Source organism: Schistocerca piceifrons, chromosome 7 (genome assembly GCF_021461385.2).
Source record: "Schistocerca piceifrons isolate TAMUIC-IGC-003096 chromosome 7, iqSchPice1.1, whole genome shotgun sequence".
Classification (NCBI taxonomy): Eukaryota; Metazoa; Arthropoda; class Insecta; order Orthoptera; family Acrididae; genus Schistocerca; species Schistocerca piceifrons.
The window spans coordinates 562,594,736-562,619,189 of NC_060144.1; the positions used below are offsets into that span (position 1 = coordinate 562,594,736).

At 46.3% G+C, this 24,454-nt stretch overlaps 1 non-coding gene across 1 annotated transcript; it reads right to left on the reverse strand.

Annotated features, from left to right (window-relative positions):
- Positions 1–8,595: 8,595 nt before the first annotated feature.
- Positions 8,596–8,670, reverse strand: Trnat-ugu. The gene has a single exon. It is a non-coding gene; the product is annotated as a tRNA-Thr (tRNA).
- Between the last annotated feature and the right edge of the window lie 15,784 nt (positions 8,671–24,454).

The following is a 24,454-nucleotide window of genomic DNA, read 5'->3' on the forward strand; positions in this document are numbered from 1 at the left end:
ACAGAAGAATGCTGAAGATTAGATGGGTAGATCACATTACTAATGAGATATTGAATAGAATTGGGGAGAAGAGGAGTTTGTGGCACAACTTGACAAGAAGAAGGAACCGGTTGGTAGGACATGTTCTGAGGCATCAAGGGATCACAAATTTAGCATTGGAGGGTAAAAATTGTAGAGGGAGACCAAGAGATGAATACATTAAGCAGATTGCCGGCCGAAGTGGCCGTGCGGTTCTGGGCGCTCCAGTCTGGAGCCGGGCGACCGCTACGGTCGCAGGTTCGAATCCTGCCTCGGGCATGGGTGTGTGTGATGTCCTTAGGTTAGTTAGGTTTAAGTAGTTCTAAGTTCTACGGGTCTGATGACCTCAGAAGTTGAGTCCCATAGTGCTCAGAGCCATTTGAACCAACCCGTAGCGGAACACATCGAAGCATCAGCAGTCTGAAGGGAAAAAAACGCAAAACAGATAGTATAGGTAATCTTGCTTCCAGCGTGCGATCCACGAGTGGAATAGGAGGAGGAAAGTATGTGTGCACTACACTACACACCTTAAGGCGGATCGAGTGGTGTAGCGCAGTCGTTGACACACCGGAGTCGCATTCTGGAGGATGGCGCCAGATAAGGTTTAAGGATTAGAAGGGAACTTCATTTAATTTCTATAATAATGAGTCAGATCACCAACAAGTGCGATCTTTTTACAGTTGCCAACACCTTTCACCCACACTGAGACAGATTCCGTTTCATTTATTTTTCGACGATTCCTGGTCCTGAGAACCAAAGGCATAGACGACATGTAATACGATGAACCCTTATCTCTGTTGTACACTTCACAAATCTGAAATGTCCCATAAGCGATGACATCACGCGAATTGAAATTATCTAGCTTTTTTACTTTATCGACTTTTGGTCCACGTACTAGAGCAACGGTGACCCAGCCGTTACCGTGTTCATTCGTATCCTTGTTAGCGAGAGTGAAGTTCAAAACTCCACCGCGAAACACCGATGGACCATGCAAGATGACTTGGGCGCCTACAAGATCCTTGGTAATTATAGAAATGTTGTCTATTGCAGAAGCCGGCCTGCCGCTGAGGCGGACGGCGCAGCGGTAGGCCGGGCCGGGCCGGGCCGGGCCAGTCAGCGGCCAGGGACGCCACACAGACAGCGGCTCTCGATGCGTCAGCTGTTAACACTGTGCAAAGGGCCGAACCCCATTATTAAGGCCGGTATTACACTATCAAATTTCTTTGTCAAAGATTTGATCAAAGATGTGATCAAATATTCCGTCAAATATATTTGACAAAGATCTTTGACGTAACGCCAGAAGGGGTATTACACTGTCATCAAATTTTTCGTCAAAGTTCAAGATGGCTGACAACACCAACTTATTAACCTGAGCAGTTGCACGTACCGCAACTGCATTGTGTGCACATGCGAAAGTGGGGGCAAAAAAGGAACCATACATACGAGGTTGACAGTCTTAAATTCCTGGGATTCCAACTTGATAATAAATTCAGTTGGGAACAAAACTTTTCAGAGTCCAAAAGCGTGTAGTACGTATGGAGTAAATTCTCGGACGTCCTGTAGAAACATCTTCAAAGAACTGGGTATACTAACTACTGCCTCTCAGTATATTTACTCCTTAACGAAATTTGTCCTAAATAATATATCTCTTTTTCCAACAAACAACTCAGTCCATACATACGATACCAGGAACAAAAATGATCTGCACAAGGACTTAAAAGCACTTCAGTTCAAAAAGGGGTCCACTACTCAGGAACACTCATCTTCAATAATTTGCCAGCAAAGATAAAAAATTTACATCTTCAACTTTTATAGTCCTGTCCTCCTCAGTTGCGCGCAATATTACGGTATATTAATAATTTTCACTTATGGACCGTCTGACAGCAACTGAATAAAACACAATTTTAGTGCCATACGCGTTTCGCCTTTATTTTCTGCATTTGTCGTCAACAGAAACCAAAACATTGCTTTAAAACAAGCGTTCTGTGCATAGTGTTGTGGAATGGCGAAAAAAACCGCATATTGGCGTTCGTACGAAGAAGAACAACACCAAAAATGCAACAGGAGCTTAATATGTAGGAAATTGTCCACGCAACCTGCCACTGATGATGCCTTGCAGAAAATAAAGGCGAAACGCGTATGGCACTAAAATTGTGTTTTATTCAGTTGCTGTCAGACGGTCCATAAGTGAAAATTATTAATATACCGTAATAAAAAATTTAGTTACAAATAAAGATCAGTTTAAAAGGAGCCTGAAAGACTTACTAGTGGCCAACTCCTTCTACTCCATTGATGAAATCTTTAATAGAAACAAATGATGTATTGTATTTATTCATACTATTAGTATTGTCATTTCAGCTTAAAAAAATTGACATGTTCCACATCCACGAGGATCTCCTCAGCACGGATCTATGGAACGAAAAACTAATCTAATCTTGGTGAAGCCGTGGGTTTTACGACGACACGATAAAAGCATTCAACAAAACTTGTTACGTGAGCTTATAGTGGAAGACGTCAAGTCATACATCAATTACTTAAGAATGGATGAGCATACATTTCTGTATGTGCTCATTGAAGTGTATCCTCATATCACAAAGCACAATATTCACTTAAGAATTGCTACATCTGCAGAAGACAGGCTCACTGTAACACTCCGATTCCTTGCTACAGGAGAGGGTTATGTTACGTTATGTTAGGTTAGGTCAGGTCAGGTCAGGTCAGGTCAGGTCAGGTCAGGTCAGGTCAGGTCTCCAATCTTCTTAATCTGTTTTTGTATTCAGGGCGCCTCACGTTGTAAAGCGCCTCATCAGCTTCATACATCTCTATTAATTTTGTAGTTGTCGGCACACACCAACTGTATTTACCGGCAATGTTTATGAAAACACTACAGACGACAGAACGCTGCAGCGATGCTAGCGCTCCATGTGGTAACATGTCACATTGCAGTGGACAGAAGACAAGCGACTTCTTTGATCAAATCTACAGCGAGACCCTAGATTTGATCAAATATTGGATGACATTTGACAAAGCTCCTATTACACCATCAAATATCTTTGACAAAGATTTTTGACAAAGATATTTGACAAAGAAATTTGATAGTGTAATACCGGCCTAAACTTGCATGCGTAGCGCGATTGTCTTGGCGTTAGACGATTTGGAAGCTTCACGCGGGACACGTTATCTTTGTGCGAGGAAATGAGTAGCTCGCACTAGCGATCCGAAATGGCGCCAAGAAGAGGAGATGTTGGGTGCACGACATTAATAGCAAGAGAGAAATCTTAGGAGAATATTATCGTCTGTGTATTGATCGAGAGTCTGACGAAGATAGGTTCTTCAAATATTTTCGTATGTCGCGAGAATGTTTCGAGGAACTGCATCGCCTGATAAAATGGTAGCACCGGAAAGTGCACAACGAACTGGAGAAAGCCAATTGATACAAGGCACAGACTAGCCATTTGTGTGAGATAAGGTTTACCATTTGTGGCCCTTTGTGCTTCAAACAGAAGTCATATAATTTATTCCATTTCAGTTTTGCTGTTTCATATGAAAGGTTCGGCGGAAGAAAGTGCTATCCCACTTCGTAGTTACGAGTGGAGTGATAAACTTATGTGTAGTGTTTACGAATACAGCATACTATAGTAACATCTAGTTCCGTGTGTCCCACTAGAGAGAACCTTCTAGTTAATAGATTGTTTTTATCATTGTATTCATAACATTGTCATTGAATTTAAAGAAACATATCTTTGGTCATTAACTTATCTATTCGTTCTATCCGCATAATTTATTTTAATCTAGCCGGCCGAAGTGCCGCGCGGTTCTGGCGCTGCAGTCTGGAACCGCGAGAGCGCTACGGTCGCAGGTTCGAATCCTGCCTCGGGCATGGATGTGTGTGATGTCCTTAGGTTAGTTAGGTTTAACTAGTTCTAAGTTCTAGGGGACTAATGACCTCAGCAGTTGAGTCCCATAGTGCTCAGAGCCATTTGAACCATTTTTTATTTTAATCTTTTCCAGATACTTGACTACAGCCGACAGTCACCAGACCATAGTTTTTCTTTTCGGTTAGGAGGTTCAACAGTTTAAGAAAATGTGAAACAAGTGTGCCAGGCAATATGGACTGTTCTACAACCCAAGTATTTACCTACTCCTGCAACAGAGATGTTGAAGAAATATGAAGGTGGTTTTCTAGAACTCTGGGGGTTTTCGAACTGCCTTGGAAGCATACACGGAAAGCATATCAGGTTAAAATGCCCGAAGGATAGTGGATGCCAGTTCTTCTGTTATAAACAATTCTCTCCGGTGGTTCTCCTGACGATCGTTGATCCACACTACGAGTTTACAATAGCTGATATTGGAAATTATGGACATCACAGTGACAACACTGTTTCTGAGAATTTAGCTTTCTATCAAGGGTATAGCGGGGGCAAAAGTATTCTACCTCCAAATCAGGATCGCGTGTATCATACAAAAAGTTGTCCTGACTCACCTCCTCTGTAAGTCTTTCTGTGTCCATGATGCACGCACTACGAGCTGCGAGACAAAAACCGCCTCACGCCGCTGCTTCCAGTTGAGTGCGCCAACAGAGGCAACCAGCCGCTCCGGCTTGCGGCGAATCTGTAATCTGTGACAACTCGGCGGCGGCCGGAGCGGCAGGCCGAATGCCGGTGCGTCAGAGCCGCACTGTGTGTGACCGCCGCCCTACAGTAACGAGCGATGCAACAGTGCGGCCTGCCGGCTGCGGTTCGAGGCCACAGGCCGCACGGCCAGGCCGCATTCTGTCTGGCCAGGCCTTTAGGCTTTCCGTGATTTCCCTAAATCGCGTAAGGCAAATGCCGGGATGGATCCTTCGAAAGGACACGGCCGCATTCTGTCTCCGTCCTTCCCTAATCCGAGCTCGTGCTGCGTCTCTAACGACCTCGTTCTCAGCGGGACTTTCAACACTAACCTCCTCCTCTTCCTCCGTTAAGGCAAAGTGACGACCACACATGTGGATGCAAATTCCTCGTCCCACTCTTCCGACGTGAGAGCGTGAGCGCGGAAAGGAGGAGAGTCCACATGTGAAGCGGCAGCCAGGGACGCGGCGGCACCTTACAAGGCGTGCAGGCCCGCTGCCGCATGGCGAGGTCACACCAGCGGCCACTTGCGAAATGTAAACACCGCGCCGCGCTGGAGCTGGAGCGATGCCAGCGAGTGAATCACGGGTCTAGCTGTCCGCCGGGTCCCCCTGTTCTGTAACGACCTAACTGCACGCACTCGGCCCTTCCCGGTGCCGTAAGCTGGGTTTACACTAGCAACTCGCTTGCAGAAGTTACTAATTTGGCTCTGAGCACTATGGGACTCAACTGCTGAGGTCATTAGTCCCCTAGAACTTAGAACTAGTTAAACCTAACTAACCTAAGGACATCACAAACATCCATGCCCGAGGCAGGACTGGAACCTGCGACCGTAGCGGTCTTGCGGTTCCAGACTGCAGCGCCTTTAACCGCACGGCCACTTCGGCCGGCAGCAGAAGTTACTGCTGCAAGTTACTGCGAGCCGCTTGCAGCTTTATTTACACAGCAGCGCAAGAATTAAGCAAGATTCTTCCGCAAGTCCTTTGGCAAGAAACTTCCGTCAACAACTTGCTGATACTGTTTACATATGCTTTCAGTACCACTACGAGTGTCAGCCGAAGTATAAAATGACAAGTAGGCGGGTGGGATATGCTGCAGATCTTGTAATTGTAATGAAAAACGTGAAAAAGAAAAACAGATGTATTTGGGTTGTTGTTGTTGTGGTCTTCAATCCTGAGACTGGTTTGATGCAGCTCTCCATGTTACTCTATCCTGTGCAAGCTTCTTCATCTCCCAGTACCTACTGCAGCCTACATCCTTCTGAATCTGCTTAGTGTATTCATCTCTTGGTCTCCCTCTACGATTTTTACCCTCCACGCTGCCTTCCAATGCTAAATTGGTGATCCCTTGATGCCTCAGAACATGTCCTACCAATCGATCCCTTCTTCTGGTCAAGTTGTGCCACAAAATTCTCCTCTCCCCAATCCTATTCATTACCTCCTCATTAGTTACGTGATCTACCCATCTAATCTTCAGCATTCTTCTGTAGCACCACATTTCGAAAGCTTCTATTCTCTTCCTTTCCAAACTATTTATCGTCCACATTTCACTTCCATACATGGCTACACTCCATACAAATACTTTCAGAAGTGACTTCCTGACACTTAAATCTATACTCGATGTTAACAAATTTCTCTTCTTCAGAAACGCTTTCCTTGCCATTGCCAGTCTACATTTTATATCCTCTCTACTTCGACCATCATCAGTTATTTTGCTCCCCAAATAGCAAAACTCCTTTACTACTTTAAGTGTCTCATTTGCTAATCTAATTCCCTCAGCAACACCCGACTTAATTCGACTACATTCCATTATCCTCGTTTTCCTTTTGTTGATGTTCATCTTATATCCTCCTTTCAAGACGCTATCCATTCCGTTCAACTGCTCTTCCAAGTCCTTTGCTGTCTCTGACAGACTTACAATGTCATCGGCGAACCTCGAGGTTTTTATTTCTTCTCCATGGATTTTAATACCTACTCCGAATTTTTCTTTTGTTTCCTTCAGTGCTTGCTCAATATACAGATTGAATAACATCGTGGAGAGGCTACAACCCTGTCCCACTCCCTTCCCAACCACTGCTTCCCTTTCATGCCCCTCAACTCTTATAACTGCCATTTGGTTTCTGTAAAAATTGTAAATAGCCTTTCGTTCCCTGTATTTTACCCCTGCCACCTTTAGAATTTGAAAGGGAGTATTCCAGTCAACATTGTCAAAAGCTTTCTCTAAGTCTACAAATGCTAGGAACGTAGGTTTGCCTGTCCTTAATCTAGCTTCCAAGATAAGTGGTAGGGTCAGTATTGCCTCACGTGTTCCAATATTTCTACGGAATCGAAACTGATCTTCCCCGAGGTCGGCTTCTACTAGTTTTTCCATTCGTCTGTAAAGAATTCGCGTTAGTATTTTGTAGCTGTGACTTATTAAACTGATGGTTCGGTAATTTTCACATCTGTCAACACCTGCTTTCTTTGGGATTGGAATTATTATATTCTTCTTGAAGTCTGAGGGTATTTCGCCTGTCGTATTTGGGTTAGAGAGTGGATAATGAGAAGATCGCAGATTGGTGCCTATAATAACCTTTTGCAAGAACTTATATCGAGAGCATGGATACTTTTGAAAACTTTTGCAGAATGTCTTCAAAGGATCTGGAGTGTTTGTTGACGTTAATAGCGCCCCTCATATCAAAACGAGACACAAACTTCCGTAGTGCTATTTCAGCAAAGGAACGTTTGCTAGTCACTCTACGATTTATAGCTACAGGTGAGCTACGATTAAAATAGACCTCTTCATTTATTTATGTGAAACATACAACCAAAAAAAGTTTGAATTTTGAAATCTTTTCTTCGTAGGAGATTCGTACAAGTCCCTAATGTACTTGTTTCATATTCCCGTCATCACGATTTCTTTGATCGTACCCGATGTATGTAGAGCCATTTTTGACGTCTTGAAAAGGGAAAATTATTTGAAGGGATGTGAAAACACAACAATGAAATTAAATTTTTATTGAAATAAACTGCATTTTACAGAATGATATGCTTATAAAAATGTTTTTTTAATGCTCATAAAATGGAAAGTCACAAGCTAATTAAACAGAACATGTAATAATTACACATCGTCTTTTTCTAGACTCCTAAAAAAGTGGTTCAAATGGCTCTGAGCACTCTGGGACTTAACATCTGTGGTCATCAGTCACCTAGAACTAAGAACTACTTAAACCTAATCCATGCCCAAGGCAGGATTCGAACCTGCGACCGTAGCAGTCACGCGGTTCCGGACTGAGCGCCTAGAACCGCTCGGTCACCGGGCCGGTAGACTCCTAAAACTACAATCGAGTCGATGCAGGTGGCAAAGGGGTTGTGTCTTCAAGTTATGCTACTTTTTCTGTGTACTTCTTTCACAGATGTGTCGAATATCGACGAGATTTCATTTAATCCGCTCATCTTCTTCACTCCATCCTTAAAGTCCCGGTTATGCACGTTCCATATTTCGGGGTAGCTCTCCACGGCTTCAATAAAATGTTCTATATCCTGCTCCATCCATTCCCGTTTCTCCTCCGTTTATGAAATTTGTTTGCATATAAAACGTAAGATGGTCGTATAAAATTACGTCACCACATTAAGTAAAATGTTAAATATGAGTGTTATGCAGACGACATACTTACTGTAACTTGCGCTTCCTACTTGCAGGAAATAGAAATAAATCCCAAAAGCTGCAAGTTACTTGCAGATACTTCTTGCGTGGTGTTCACACTGGAAGCGGAAAACGTGCAGCAAGTCACTTCCACAATAAATTGCTACGGTCGCAAGTCGACTTCGCCAAATCGCGCGGCAAGTTCCTCCGCGCAAGTAAATTGCTGCAATAACTTGCTGGTGTACGACGTGCGAACTTCAAATCCAGTGAAATGATAATTAAATGGACACCCTAGCTGCAAACAGGCGTTGATGTACTTCTTTGGGGACATGTTGAAAATGTGTGCCCCGACCGGGACTCGAACCCGGGATCTCCTGCTTACATGGCAGACGCTCTATCCATCTGAGCCACCGCGGGCACAGAGGATAGTGCGTCTTCAAATCCGCCCACAGGCGCGCCGCTTGAGGTCAGTGGCGACGACAGAAGGGTGCCGGTTCGATGCCCGGCGATATGCCACGCGACACGCACGCTGGTATCACTTAACTCTCACCCTAGTGACGGGAAGCATCGGGAACTTTGTTTACCTACGGAGGTAGCAGTCGAAGTACCTGGAGCCTTTCATCGACGGTAACGTGACCGGGGAGGCGCACATACGAGTAAGACTGCGAGACGGGCGTCGGCACGATCAGAGCCACGACGTGACGTGGATGTAGCTTCAACACCGGCAGAGCACTAAAATTTTAGTGTGCAAACGTTCAACAACTGATGACGGGAGTGGTTTTTACGGATATGCTCCTGACAGTTACCGCAACATAATTCATAAACGCCAACATAAGGCGCCGAAAGCTTGTGTGGCAGCAACGCGCTCCACCCCTACCTAGGTACTCTCGGTTGAAGTACACAAACCTCCTGCCTGTCTACGCCGGCGGTACGTTTGTAACACGCCCGGGGGTACAGATGGGGGTTGGGGTACCTTTAAACTGTTTGTCGTTTCTGCTTTTCTTGACCGTGCGCCCTGTCCACACCACGTAACTGGTAATCCCGCGGCGGTCGTACTGTTCTGCTCCACACTGCTGCTGCCTTGCCTGAAATTATCTATCGAAATACGCAAGCGAATAAGGGGAGCCACTCAACGTTAAAACACAAACTGTCCTACGTCTGGTATGAACAATTATATTCTGAGACTATATGGAAACCACAAGTTGCACTGTTTACACTCTTAAGTCGTAACTGTTTATCCCAGTTAACAATCTTGATGATTATCTGTCCACAATATCACTTGGACGAGCGTACGCGTAACCAAACACGGCGCAGATGATTGTTGATGATGCGAAAGCCGAATAATCGCACGAAAGTTCTTACGCTCCCCACGCATACACAGAGTTCTTTTGGTACCAGTCCTTCTTGTCACTAGTAAAGATACAACACCGTTCGTAAAGTTAATTTTTCAGTTCTCAGTTCTCACTTGTACGAGCGTGCGCGTAACCTTCGCGGCGCGGCTGATTGTTGATAATGCGGAAACGCGATGATCGAACGCACGTCCTCACGCTCGCTACAAGACACTGGCACTTGACTGCACTCTTTTAATTCACATCAGTTCATTCTGGGAGACCGAACACGGCGCGGATGATTGACGTTGTACGACACGCTACGAGAGTATACACAAATTTCATTCTATACACAAATACGTTATCGGTGGCACTACTCATTTTTAATTACATCTTGACGCACTTTCCTCTGAATCACTTCCATATTTCATCACTTTACTGTAATAGCACTTGTAGCAACACTTCAGCTTCCATGCTAACAATGCTTCTTACATGCAGAGATACCCACTACACAACATACCAGTTCGGTGTCCCGCGCTCGACTCTGCAGACGCGGCTGCCTGCAAAGATACTCCGCAACTAAGCCAGCGATATGACAATACGCTTACACGGTATTCTAACAATCTGCACTCGATCGCCTCAAACCTAATTATATCGTACTCTACTGGACGTTGATTAATCAACAGAACTCCTCCTACACTAGTCCAAGCCCACAGGGTGTTGTTGTTGCCTTCAGTCTCCCCACGCTGGTCTGTTCTGTGCAGGCCTCTTCATCTGCAGCCCACATCCATTCGAACCAGCTTACTCCATTCAAGCCTTGCTCTCCCTCTCCAATTCATGCCACCCACACCTCCTCGCATTACCAAATAAACAATTCCTTGACGCCTCATAATGTGTCCTATCAACCGAATCCTTCTTTCACTCAAGTTGCGCCATAAATCTTTTTCTCCCCAACTCTTTAAATGTCTTTACTTTTTATTCGATCTACCTCTCTAACCTTGGCCATTTTTCATAACACCACACTCTATTTTCTTCCTGCCGAACTGTTTATCGTGTTAGTAAACAAGTTTTTGTCAGCTGTCCGCGCTGCGTCAGAGATGCACTAACTCCCTCTACACTTCTCGTATTTAAACTTCCAGACGCTCTCGCTAGAGGACATAACTATACGCTGGACCTGCCTGAATAGCTTATCGTCCACGTCGCATTTCCGTAAGAGTTACACTCCAGAAAATAATTCCTAACACTTAAAAAATCTGTCATTGGATGTCAACTAATTCCTCTGTTTCATAAATGTTTTCTTGCTGTTGCCAATCTGCATGTCTTCGCCAAACACTTAAAAAAACTGACATTAGATGTCAACTAATTCCTCTGTTTCATAAATGTTTTTCTTGCTGCTGCCAATCTGCATGTCTTCGCCAGTTATTTTGTTATCCAAATAGTAAAACTCATCCGAGTACCTACAGCTTAATGACTGATATTATGGTAGCTTCGAACATAACGCACACATCAGTAATAAAGCTTGCGCGCAGATTTTAAGACAGTATCCAGAGGCAATTTACATGTAAAATGACGGTTCCAAAACCAGTGACTGTCGGAGGCGCATACTACATACCATTTTGCCAAAGTCTGCGCTGTGCAGATTATGACTGAAATCTGGATTCGCGGGACAGAGCGGATTAGGTTGTTGAAAAGGGCCCAAATCAGCTGCTGCTAGTTGCATAAACATACAAACTTTATTTGCTACAAACACTTAATCACACGTGCCCTTAAAAGGAGAAACAATACGGCTAAAGGCCAGAACACAAGCTATTAAAATTGCGTTAAGGAATACAGACGGCTGAACGCCTTAGTTACAGGATAGATCTTCTGAGGGCTTAAGGCCTGGATAACAAGAACTCCAGTAAGAAAATTTTTAAAAAATTTAAAATATAGACCTTTCAAATTTTAATTTAAGTAGGCTGAAGGTCTTATCTTAAAATATTTCACATAAATTCGGCTGAAGGCCACATACTGAAGATAGAACAACTCAGGGCTTAAGGCCTGGGTAACCAAATTAAGATAGAAGAGAATTTTCAAATCTTCAATTTTTTTTTTTTTTTTTTTTTTTTTTTTTTTTTTTTTTTTTTTTTTTTTTTTTTTTTTACTTCAGACAGCTGAAGGCTGTATCCTAAAATATTTCACATAAGGTTCAGCTGAAGGCCATATGCTGCACACTAAAACAAACTAAATTAATAGACGGCTGAAGGTCTCACACAGTACTTGAGACTACAGAAAATCACAATTCCAAATAACAGAACAATGGTGCTCAGAAGTGTTCCAAGGATCCGCCTGGGGAGGAAACTCTAACAACAGTTTACGTACCAACCAACAACCTAATGAATTCCCTTCCACCCGACCAACGGCACGACAACCAAAAATATCAGCGTGGACGAAAATCCCAGCAGCACTACGTCTTGACAATTGGCATCTAAACGCAGTCGAGGCACAATAATCACTCACAGACCAAAATGAAAAACACCAAAGCTGTCGAACTACACGGCGTGCCGGACAGCATCAACACAGCGAGGAAAACACACTGCCAGAAAACTATGGTAACGACCAGGGCAGGTAACTGGAACGTTAACGGCCACGAGACAGAAGATCCGCTGGTGCACTTCACTAATAAGTTACAATCATTCCAATAGTCATACACCATACAGGAAGACGGCTGCAAAATTTGCCGACTCCAGCACACCACACGTCGCTGCTTGCGGGAACGGCCCAGGAAGCAACAACCGGCAATGGACGAAGAGATGTCTCAGCAGTTGAGGTATCGTAACAGGTTAACTGATTACTCAACTCCAGTATCCAGGTTCGGTGGGCGACGAACCTTGCAGCTCTCCTAGCTAGTGCCTCACAAGTCCGACCGTGTGTGCACGTCGCCAGCGGCCCCAGCCTGACCACACACCGTGGAAACTTCCTCGCTGCTCTCTGCAACCGACCGACTGTCTACTCCAGTACACAGACAGCATTCACCTGCTCAGCGGAAATCACAGAAGCTACACACAGTTCCAAGTAAACATTTGCACCAAGAACTCCAACAATCCTAAAACCGATCACCGTGGATCAACAAGGAGAAATGACACAAGTCACACACACAGTTTCCATAAGCGGTCGGAGACCAAATACACGTCGTCCGATGAGGTGACAGACCGAACGACCAACCAAGATCGTCCCCACTCAAGTTATGGGTGTCGGCAACGGTCGGGCGAGTCTTGGCTGTCCGGAGCTCCCCGCAGCTCCAACCCGACTCAACTCGATGTGCGTTCGGAACTCGGAGACACGGCGACCCGGGCACACTGGCTCGGACCCACCCTTCCAGAGGTAACTCTTGCCAATCGGAGACGACATCTCTGGACGAGGAAGGCACCGACCCACGTCCGGCAAGATGACCAACTGACGAGGCCCAGAAACGGTCAAAGACCAAATACACGTCGCCCAATAAGACGACCGGTGGTCGTTCCCGCTCCAATCTCCTTCCGTCGGACAGTCCATGTGTGTGGCCAGCGGTCGGCAAGTACTGCCAGTCCGGACCTCACTGGCGCTCCGTCCCCGATTGAACTCCCGACAAACGACGACCCACAAGCACTAGCTGTCGCTCCAGAGATAGTACGACAGAGCGCTTATCGAGAAGCGCTGCTGCTGCTGCTGCCACTCACGGGCAAGCAAACCAGCAAGTTAGTGACGCCAAAAATATGAATAAGAAAGAGGCGACAGAACAATAAAAAACAAGATGACAAGCAATAAACGGCATGACCGCGAGCCGCGCACGGCTCAATGACCAGAGGCAAATGCAATGACAGCGGAACCTGCTGCCCTGGCCAGCATATTCCCCGGATCTCTCACCAACTGAAAACGTCTGGTCAATGGTGGCCGAGCAACTGACTCGTCACAATACGCCAGTCACTACTCCTGATGAACTGTGGTATCGTGTTGGAGCTGTATGGGCAGCTGGACCTGTACACGCCATCCAAGCTCTGTTTGACTCAATGCCCAGGCGTATCGAGGCCGTTATTATGGCCAGAGGTGGTTGTTCTGGGTACCGATTTCTCAGGATGTATGCACCCAAATTGCGTGAAAATGTAATCACATCTCAGTTCTACACTCCTGGAAATGGAAAAAAGAACACATTGAGGCCGGTGTGTCAGACCCACCATACTTGCTCCGGACACTGCGAGAGGGCTGTACAAGCAATGATCACACGCACGGCACAGCGGACACACCAGGAACCGCGGTGTTGCCCGTCGAATGGCGCTAGCTGCGCAGCATTTGTGCACCGCCGCCGTCAGTGTCAGCCAGTTTGCCGTGGCATACGGAGCTCCATCGCAGTCTTTAACACTGGTAGCATGCCGCGACAGCGTGGACGTGAACCGTATGTGCAGTTGACGGACTTTGAGCGAGGGCGTATAGTGGGCATGCGGGAGGCCGGGTGGACGTACCGCCGAATTGCTCAACACGTGGGGCGTGAGGTCTCCACAGTACATCGATGTTGTCGCCAGTGGTCGGCGGAAGGTGCACGTGCCCGTCGACCTGGGACCGGACCGCAGCGACGCACGGATGCACGCCAAGACCGTAGGATCCTACGCAGTGCCGTAGGGGACCGCACCGCCACTTCCCAGCAAATTAGGGACACTGTTGCTCCTGGGGTATCGGCGAGGACCATTCGCAACCGTCTCCATGAAGCTGGGCTACGGTCCCGCACACCGTTAGGCCGTCTTCCGCTCACGCCCCAACATCGTGCAGCCCGCCTCCAGTGGTGTCGCGACAGGCGTGAATGGAGGGACGAATGGAGACGTGTCGTCTTCAGCGATGAGAGTCGCTTCTGCCTTGGTTCCAATGATGGTCGTATGCGTGTTTGGCGCCGTGCAGGTGAGCGCCACAATCAGGACTGCATACGACCGAGGCACACATGGCCAACACCCGGCATCATGGTGTGGGGAGCGATCTCCTACACTGGCCGTACACCACTGGTGATCGTCGAGGGGACACTGAATAGTGCACGGTACATCCAAACCGTCATCGAACCCATCGTTCTACCATTCCTAGACCGGCAAGGGAACTTGCTGTTCCAACAGGACAATGCACGTCCGCATGTATCCCGTGCCACCCAACGTGCTCTAGAAGGTGTAAGTCAACTACCCTGGCCAGCAAGATCTCTGGATCTGTCCCCCATTGAGCATGTTTGGGACTGGATGAAGCGTCGTCTCACGCAGTCTGCACGTCCAGCACGAACGCTGGTCCAACTGAGGCGCCAGGTGGAAATGGCATGGCAAGCCGTTCCACAGGACTACATCCAGCATCTCTACGATCGTCTCCATGGGAGAATAGCAGCCTGCATTGCTGCGAAAGGTGGATATACACTGTACTAGTGCCGACATTGTGCATGCTCTGTTGCCTGTGTCTATGTGCCTGTGGTTCTGTCAGTGTGATCATGTGATGTATCTGACCCCAGGAATGTGTCAATAAAGTTTCCCCTTCCTGGGACAATGAATTCACGGTGTTCTTATTTCAATTTCCAGGAGTGTAGTATAATATATTTGTCCAATGAATACCCATTTATCATCTGCATTTCTTCTTGCTGTAGCAATTTCAATGGGCAGTGGTGTACCTGTAAAAAAGACTGAAAATTGGTGTACACGTTTTTACACAGGTTCTGCAAGTGCTCTGTGTTTTGTGTATTTTGATTTATCTGCTAACTTGTGGAATAAAGCCTGTTTCATCCATCGTTATAAGCCATATTATGTTCCGAGAATTTTGCGACGATGGAGACCCTGACAAAGGCTGCATCAAACTTTGTAGCATTTCCGAAACTTCAGGAGCATAGGATCGTAAGTTTTTGTTCTGACTGAGAACTTAGTTTGTGGACGGAAGTGAGGGTTAATTACGACCTTTGAATTGGTTTTTTAATGTAAGTGAGTGAGTCTTTGACTGCAGCAACAGGCATTATTCCAATAATTGTTTTTGCTGCTTTCTGGAAACTTTAAATGAAGCATGTTGTCACATAAGAAAATACGGGTTAGAGATAGTAAGTCCTGTAATTTCCCGTTGAGCAGATAGTTACTTATTTAAATTATAGGTTCAAATTATAGTAGCAGCCCTTTGTATGAAAAGTAAAAAGTGCACATTACGCTGTGAGACAAACCTGGTCTTCTTTTATATCTGGGTAGTCGTTCTACAAAGTTTGGATTTCTATAGTGGCCAGATGAGAAATTAATTCTGCAGAGAGCTAGTTTAGAGGAGCAGTGTGCAGTGTGTTTTGTATTAATACCATAAAGGTACGAACAGTCAACCAGTTAGTTACGTATTCGACTGGCTGTGCGGGTTGGATCGTAATGTACTTGATCTGTGAGTCGCAGTTTAAGTATTTGATCCACGTAAAGCACAGTTTGTTTCACCTATTTGAAACTGAAATACCAATTTAACAATTTGCTACATACAATTATAAAAAAGCATTCGTTTTATAGAGTTTTTTCTCATACCTCTGGCCTCCCGAATTTGTGGGTTACACATATCTCTAACTAATTTTGGAATTTTTCTGGTACTAGATATTTCTTAAGTATAGTGAATGTTGTGTTAAACCACACGAAGACTGATCCTAAATTGAATTTTCGAGACCACGTGTTCTTTTTCTGATTGTAGATCGTCTGCGACTGGAGTATTTGTATGTACACATTAACACTAATTGCTAAAAGGCAATGTATATCAAGTGTTCGTCAGTCATAATCGGGAGGGGGAGGGGGGGTAATTTCGGTTCTAGCTGTAACTCCTAAACATTAACTGCTGGATGCTATTTCGTAGTTATTTGACACATTATCTGCCTCTGTCCTACATCACACCTCTTTCTTTTGACTTCTGGAAACGTGGCTGAGGGCTGTTCTATTTCGTTCACGCTGGTCGCGGTGTTGCCTCTTTATGGAATTCCATCATTTTGCTCACGACTTGCCTACTTACCTACCTGCCCCCTACAGTCGCTACTTGTAAGTTGCCTCTTCCCTCGTACGCGTGCGGTCAAATATCTTTCAGCATCCCCCGTTTACCAGCGGAAAGTTCGATTGCCTAAATTAAACTAGCGACTGACATATCGTTGAAAAATAGCTCAGGATGGGGGAGGAACGTTACACAGTTAGACAGGACGTGTAGCTGGCGATACGCGAGGGGCAGACGAGTCGGCGCCGCCCCCGGCCGGCCTCTGTCTCGCTGGGCTGCCCTGTCTGGCGGCGGCGGCGGCGGCCACCCCACGTGGCGGACCCCTTCAGCCGGCCTTAATGAGACGTCGCTGTTACCTGCCAAGCGCCGGCACGCCAAAGGCGCATACCTTGACGTGGCGTGTGTGGCAGAGGGCACCTCAGAATCCGACTTAGTATGTCTCACGTGGCAGAAATACGCGCTCCTTTCATTCAGAGCGGCGTCGGGCCAATTTTATACACCTCTGTATCACTAGGCCGACCCTCAAACGACATTGCGATATTCGTTTAACAAACTGCCTGTTGGCTTCTGTCTCGGGTTCTTGGGCCGACGTTCATCTAATGATTTTACTGGCGTTTCGCCAGCACGAGTGGCTGGCATTGTCAAAGCTTCACCCTCCATTGCCGGTGGTGAACTGGAGCCGAGCTCGCGGTCGCAGACTGTATGTACCTGGAGCGCCAACGTCCGAGGGCTTCTCCGCCGTCATTTCCGGTGCGGTTCTCCTCTTGCTACCTGCGACGGTCGTTCGCTGCAGTACGGGAAACCAGGATCCGTTTACCTTAAGGCTTTCCTCTTTCTTGTTGAAACTGTTCGCGTGTTTTTGTATTTCTACAGCTTCTCTGAACAAGCGTGTGTGATAGTGCTTCTCTACAGCCAGAACTTCCGTTCGGCGAATTTTATTACGTGGTCGGTGTCACTCAGTGCGTGCTCTTCCACGGCCGATTTCTCCACCTGCCCCAACCTGCAATGTCGCTTATGTTCTTTGATCCCGGTATTGATTGGTCGTCCAGTCATTCCGACATAAATTTTCCCGCATGTACGTGGTATACGGTATATTACGGTATATTACATGGTTTACGGTATATTACCGACATTGCAAGTGGGTCCCTTTTCTCCTTCGCCGATCTAAGACACTCTTTGATCTTCCTTGTCGGTTTGAAAATCGTCTTTACCCCGTGTTTGCGCAATATGCGGCCGATTCTGTCCGTCACTCTGGGAACGTACGACAGAAAGGCCGTACCCGACATTTCTTTTTCTGATTCCTTACTTCGCGGAGTATTTGTCTCTGTTACACTTGTAATACAACTTGTTTAGTACCCATTGCTCCTCAGAACACTTTCCAGCTGTTGCATTTCGCGTCTGAGGTGCTGCGGCGTAACGCAGTTGTGGGGAAATGAAAATATTGTTCCTGAAGGATGAATCTACACACCGTAAAACTTTCGAACATGTACAATAAAAGATGGATTTAAAAAAAAATGTTGTGCATTTCTTTTCGAGTGACCCTCGTAGTCCGCAGCTCGTGGTCGTGCGGTAGCGTTCTCGCTCCCCACGCCTGGGTTCCCGGGTTCGATTCCCGGCGGGGTCAGGGATTTTCTCTGCCTCGTGATGACTGGGTGTTGTGAACTGTCCTTAGGTTAGTTAGGTTTAAGTAGTTCTAAGTTCTAGGGGACTGATGACCACAGACCCTCGTATTTTACTGGTAGTTTCATCGATGTTAATTCCCAACTCCTCAAGAAGTGCAAAAACCGTTACTTCGCTCCTGACAAGTCACTGGCTTTTATAAAGCGGTGCCCGCTGTAGACGGCTGTGAACTGCACGGCGACTTTTAACACGGGAGTCTCTGACACAGAGCAGCGTCTCGTCCCAGGCACAGACAGCGCAGCAGACGGGGCGAGGAAAAAGTGCGCCACGCCCGCGGGGGGTGCAAAAAAGTTGCCGGCTGTCATCTGGCGGCGGATGAGTTTTCCGCCAGTGGCACATCTGGACTGCAGCAGGGAAAGGGCAGGGCAGGGCCAGGGCAGGGCTGCCGGCCGACGACGTAGCGTGCGCTGCGACCGCGCCATCCGGCTCGCGTTCCTTGGCCGACCCAGCTCAGCGTCAGCCTCGAGCCGTTTACTTCACGCATTCTGTCCTTCGAAACTACTGGCACGGCCGTCTGTTTCCTTTCATCTTGCGTCGCTCTCTTCGTCAACTGGTGCTCGCCACTCCCTAAAAATCTCCACTGTACAGCTCTAACCATGTAAATAACCTTTCTCATCTTCGATCTTTGACCTCGTGTCATACAGGGAAGGTCTTCCAGTCACGATACGGCATGTCACGGATGATACAGAAGGCCTAAAGTACCGACCGACATGTAGTGCATGCCGGCCGCGGTGGTCTAGCGGTTCTAGGCGCTCAGTCCGGAACCGCGGGGCTGCTACGGTCGCAGGTTCGAACCCTGCCTCGGGCATGCATGTGTGTGACGTCCTTAGGTTAGTTAGGTTTAAGTAGTTCTAAGTTCTAAGGGACTGATGACCTCAGATGTTAAGTCCCATAGTGCTCAGAGCCATTTGAACCATGTAGTGCCTGTTGCAAGGCCGGGAATCGAGCCCGGCTTTTCTACGGGCAGTGTCGCCTTTACCGTCAGGCTGCCCGAGTTTGAATCGAGCTTCCGTTGTTCCACTTGCATCTGCTGGCGGAAAGCAGGAAAACTTGGCTTCAGGTTGTCTGCCACGAATTTTCAACTGTCACTACATATTCATTACATTGGAGGGTCAGCATATCTGAACGGTTTGCACTGGTATCATTTCATCTTCTTTCATTTCCTCAGCAATAGATCCATTTAATTTGAGTGCATTTAATCCATTTAACACACGCCACTTAGGAGAACCCCAAGTAGCGTCATCTCCGTAGTAAAAATGGTTCAAATGGCTCTGAGCACTATGGGACTTAACTACTGAGGTCATCAGTCCCCTAGAACTTAGAACTACTTAAACCTAACTAACCTAAGGACATCACACACATCCATGCCCGAGGCAGGATTCGAACCTGCGACCGTAGCGGTCACGCGGTTCCAAACTGATGCGCTTAGAACCGCACGGCCACACCGGCCGGCATCTCCGTAGTAAGCGAGTATCCGGCTGGAAGGGTGTTTAAGAAGGGTAGTAGGAGTAATCCATCGAACTACAGACCTATATCATTGACGTCGGTTTGCAGTAGGGTTTTGGAGCATATACTGTATTCAAACATTATGAATCACCTCGAAGGGAACGATCTATCGATACGTAATCAGCATGGTTGCAGAAAACATCGTTCTTGTGCAACGCAGCTAGCTTTTTATTCGCACGAAGTAATGGCCGCTATCGACAGGGGATCTCAAGCTGATTCCGTATTTCTAGATTTCCGGAAAGCTTTTGACACCGTTCCTCACAAGCGACTTCTAACCAAGCTGCGGGCCTATGGGGTATCGTCTCAGTTGTGCGACTGGATTCGTGATTTCCTGTCAGGAAGGTCGCAGTTCGTAGTAATAGACGGCAAATCATCGAGTAAAACTGAAGTGATATCAGGTGTTCCCCAGGGAAGCGTCCTGGGACCTCTGCTGTTCCTGATCTATATAAATGACCTGGGTGACAATCTGAGCAGTTCTCTTAGGTTGTTCGCAGATGATGCTGTAATTTACCGTCTAGTAAGGTCATCCGAAGACCAGTATCAGTTGCAAAGCGATTTAGAAAAGATTGCTGTATGGTGTGGCAGGTGGCAGTTGACGCTAAATAACGAAAAGTGTGAGGTGATCCACATGAGTTCCAAAAGAAATCCGTTGGAATTTGATTACTCGATAAATAGTAAAATTCTCAAGGCTGTCAATTCAACTAAGTACCTGGGTGTAAAAATTACGAACAACTTCAGTTGGAAAGACCACATAGACAATTGTGGGGAAGGCGAGCCCAAGGTTGCGATTCATTGGCAGGACACTAAGAAGATGCAACAAGTCCACTAAAGAGACAGCTTACACTACACTCGTTCGTCCTCTGTTAGAATATTGCTGCGCGGTGTGGGATCCTTACCAGGTGGAATTGACGGAGGACATCGAAAGGGTGCAAAAAAGGGCAGCTCGTTTTGTATTACCACGTAATAGGGGAGAGAGTGTGGCAGATATGATACGCGAGTTGGGATCGAAGTCATTAAAGCAAACACGTTTTTCGTCGCGGCGAGATATATTTACGAAATTTCAGTTACCAACTTTCTCTTCCGAATGCGAAAATATTTTGTTGATCCCAACCTACATAGGTAGGAATGATCATCAAAATAAAATAAGGGAAATCAGAGCTCGAACAGAAAGGTTTAGGTGTTCATTTTTCCCGCGCGCTGTTCGGGAGTGGAATGGTAGGGAGATAGTATGATTGTGGTTCGATGAACCCTCTGCCACGCACTTAAATGTGAATTGCAGAGTAATGATGTAGATGTAGATGAAATGAGTTGTTTCAAAAAGCTGTGTTGTGCAAATTCTCACTCCTTGAGGTCGAATAGCTAATTAACCAAGTATATAGAAAAAAGAAGCTGGTTTCAACGCTAAAGGACTTCTCGTTCCTTAAAATATTTCAAAAGAAGTCGACACTAATAGGTGAGAAATGCCCCCTTATTACCACGGAACTGGTCACTCAGTAAAAATAACTAGAACTCGACACACGTCGAAACGAGATGATCGATTTCCCTTCCTCGATGTCTCCCTAAATCTCTTCAGGCAAATGCCGGGATGGTTCCTTTGAAAAGGGCACGACCGACTTCCTTACCCATCTCTCCCTAATCCGATGAGACCGATGGCCTCGCAGTTTGGTCTCTCCCCGAAAACAACCCCAACCCCTTCCTCGATGTCTGGGTCAGGTCCTTCTCTAGATTGTCGCACAGATGACAAAATGGTAGATATCGAAATAGATGACAAGCGATAGAAAAACAAAATCGCTCAAAAGAGGAAAGGCCGCTGGACCTGATGGGATACCAGTTCGATTTTACTCAGAGTACGCAAAGGAACTTGCCCCCCTTCTTGCAGCGGAGTACCGCAGGTCTCTAGAAGAGCGTAGCGTTCCAAAAGATCGGAAAAGGGCACAGGTCATCCCCGTTTTCAAGAAGGGACGTCGAACAGATGGGCAGAACTATAGACCTATATCTCTAACGTCGATCAGTTGCAGAATTTTGGAACACGTATTATGTTCGAGTGCGAGGGCTATCCACAAAGTACCTTACGTTTTGGAATTAAAAATAAGTAAAGTATTGGAAATTTTTTTTTATATATACAGATGAAAGCCACACTTAAATACTACTTTTCTACATAGTTGCCATTTAAATTAAGCCACTTATCGTAGCGATGGACGAGCTTGGAAATTCCTTCGTCGTAAAATTCGGCCGCCTGCGCCTTCAACCACGTGGTTACCTCTTCTTGAAGCTGTGCGTCGTCATCAAAACGCTGCATAGCCAACCACTTCTTCATTGCTGGGAATAAGTGGAAGTCGCTCGGTGCCAGGTCGGGACTGTACGGCGGATGAGGAAACAACTCCCACTTAAAAGATTCGAGGATTTCACGAGTGGCATTTGCCATGTGGGCCCGGGCGTTGTCGTGAAACAGCAAGATCTTTGAGCCCAACTTTCCCCTGCGCTTGTTTTGTATTGCTCTTCTGAGGTTGCGCAGAGTTTGGCAATACCTTTGAGAGTTTATTGCAGTGCCTCTTTCCAGGAAATCCACAAAAATCACACCTTTTCTGTGCCAAAAGACAGTCACCATCACCTTCCTTGCCGATATTGTCTGCATGCATTTCTTGGGTTTTTGGGGGGAATTTGTGTGCCCCCACTGCATTGACTGCAATTTTGTCTCGCAGTTCACATGCTTAACCCATGTTTCGTCACCAGTAACGATGCGATCGAGTAATGAGTCGCCATCTTTCTCGTAAGGGTCCAAAAACGTTAACGCTGCAGCCATTCGCTGATTTTTGTGAATCTCTGTCAAGATTTTTGGCATCCATCTTGCACAAAACTTGTGGTAACCAAGCTTTTCGGTAATGATTTCGTGCAACAAACTTCGTGAAATTTGTGGAAAACTCATAGAGAGTTCCGTTATTGTGAAATTACGGTTTTCACGGACCGCGGCATCGACTTTTTCGACAAGTTCGGCAGTCACTATGCTGCGCCTTCCACTTCGCTCTTCGTCGTGAACGTTAGTTCGGCCATTTTTAAATTTTATGACCCATTGACGCACTCCACCTTCAGTGATTATGTTGTCCCCATACACTTCACAAAGCTGCCGATAGATTTCTATCGGTGTACAGTTTTTTGCAGTCAGAAACCTTATTACAGTACGCACTTCACACTTGGCGGCATTTTCAATTAACGCTGACATTTCAAACTGTGACAGTAACTCAACGGAGTACAGCACGAACCTCTCACTAGCACGGCAGGATGCAGACTGAGCGGCGAAGTGCCATGACACCAAGATGGCCGCGCTAGCCTCGCCCCTAACGGACACAAACGAAAACGTAATGTACTTTGTGTATAGCCCTCGTATAATGACTTTCCTGGAGACTAGAAATCTACTCTGTAGGAATTAGCATGCGTTTCGAAAAAGACGATCGTGTGAAACCCAGCTCGCGCTATTCGTCCACGGAACTCAGTGGGCCATATACAAGGGTTCCCAGGTAGATGCCGTGTTTCTTGACTTCCAGAAGGCATTTGATACAGTTCCCCACAGTCGTTTAATGAACAAAGTAAGAGTGTATGGACTATCAGACCAATTGTGTGATTGGATTGAAGAGTGCCTATATAACAGAACGCAGCATGCCATTCTCAATGGAGAGAAGTCTTCCGAAGTAAGAGTGATTTCAGGTGTACCGCAGGGGAGTGTCGTAGGACCGTTGCTATTCACAATATAGACAAATGTCCTTGTGGATGACATCGGAAGTTCACTGAGGCTTCTTGCGGATGATGCTGTGGTATATCGAGAGGTTGTAACAATGTGAAATTGTACGGAAATGCAGGGGGATCTGCAGCGAATTGACGCATGGTGCAGGGAATGGCAATTGAATCTCAATGTAAACAAGTGTAATGTGCTGCGAATACATAGAAAGAAAGATCCCTTATCATTTAGCTACAATATAGCAGGTCAGCAAGTGGAAGCAGTTAATTCCATAAAATATCTGGGAGTAGGCATTAGGAGTGATTTAAAATGGAATGACCGTATAATATTAATCGTCGGTAAAGCAGATGTCCGACTGAGATTCATTGGAATAATCCTAAGGAAATGCAATCCGAAAACAAAGGAAGTAGGTTACAGTGCACTTGTTCGCCCACTGCTTGAATACTGCTCACCGGTGTGGGATCCGTGCCAGATACGGTTGATAGAAGAGATAGAGGAGATCCAACAGAGAGCAGCGCGCTTCGTTACAGGATCATTTAGAAATCGCGAAAGCGATACGGAGATGATAGATAAACTCCAGTGGAAGACTGTGCGAGAGAGACGCTCAGTAGCTCGGTACGGGATTTTGTTGAAGTTTCGAGAACATAAAGTTTCGAGAACATACCTTCACCGAGGAGTCTAGCAGTATGTTGCTCCCTCGCGAAGAGACCACGAGGATAAAATCAGAGAGATTAGAGCCCACACAGAGGCATACCGACAATCTTTCTTTCCACGAACAATACGAGACTGGAATAGAAGGGAGAACCGATAGAGGAACTCAAAGTACCCTCCGCCACGCACCGTCAGGTGGTTTGCGGAGTATGGGTGTAGATGTAGATGTAGACGAGGATATGCAGCTCTCGGACATCTCGTTCACAGGAAGCCAACTCACACGGGTTGATATCTGCCGTCTGTCCATCATCCGTCTCAGCGTGAAAGTGTACTTCGTA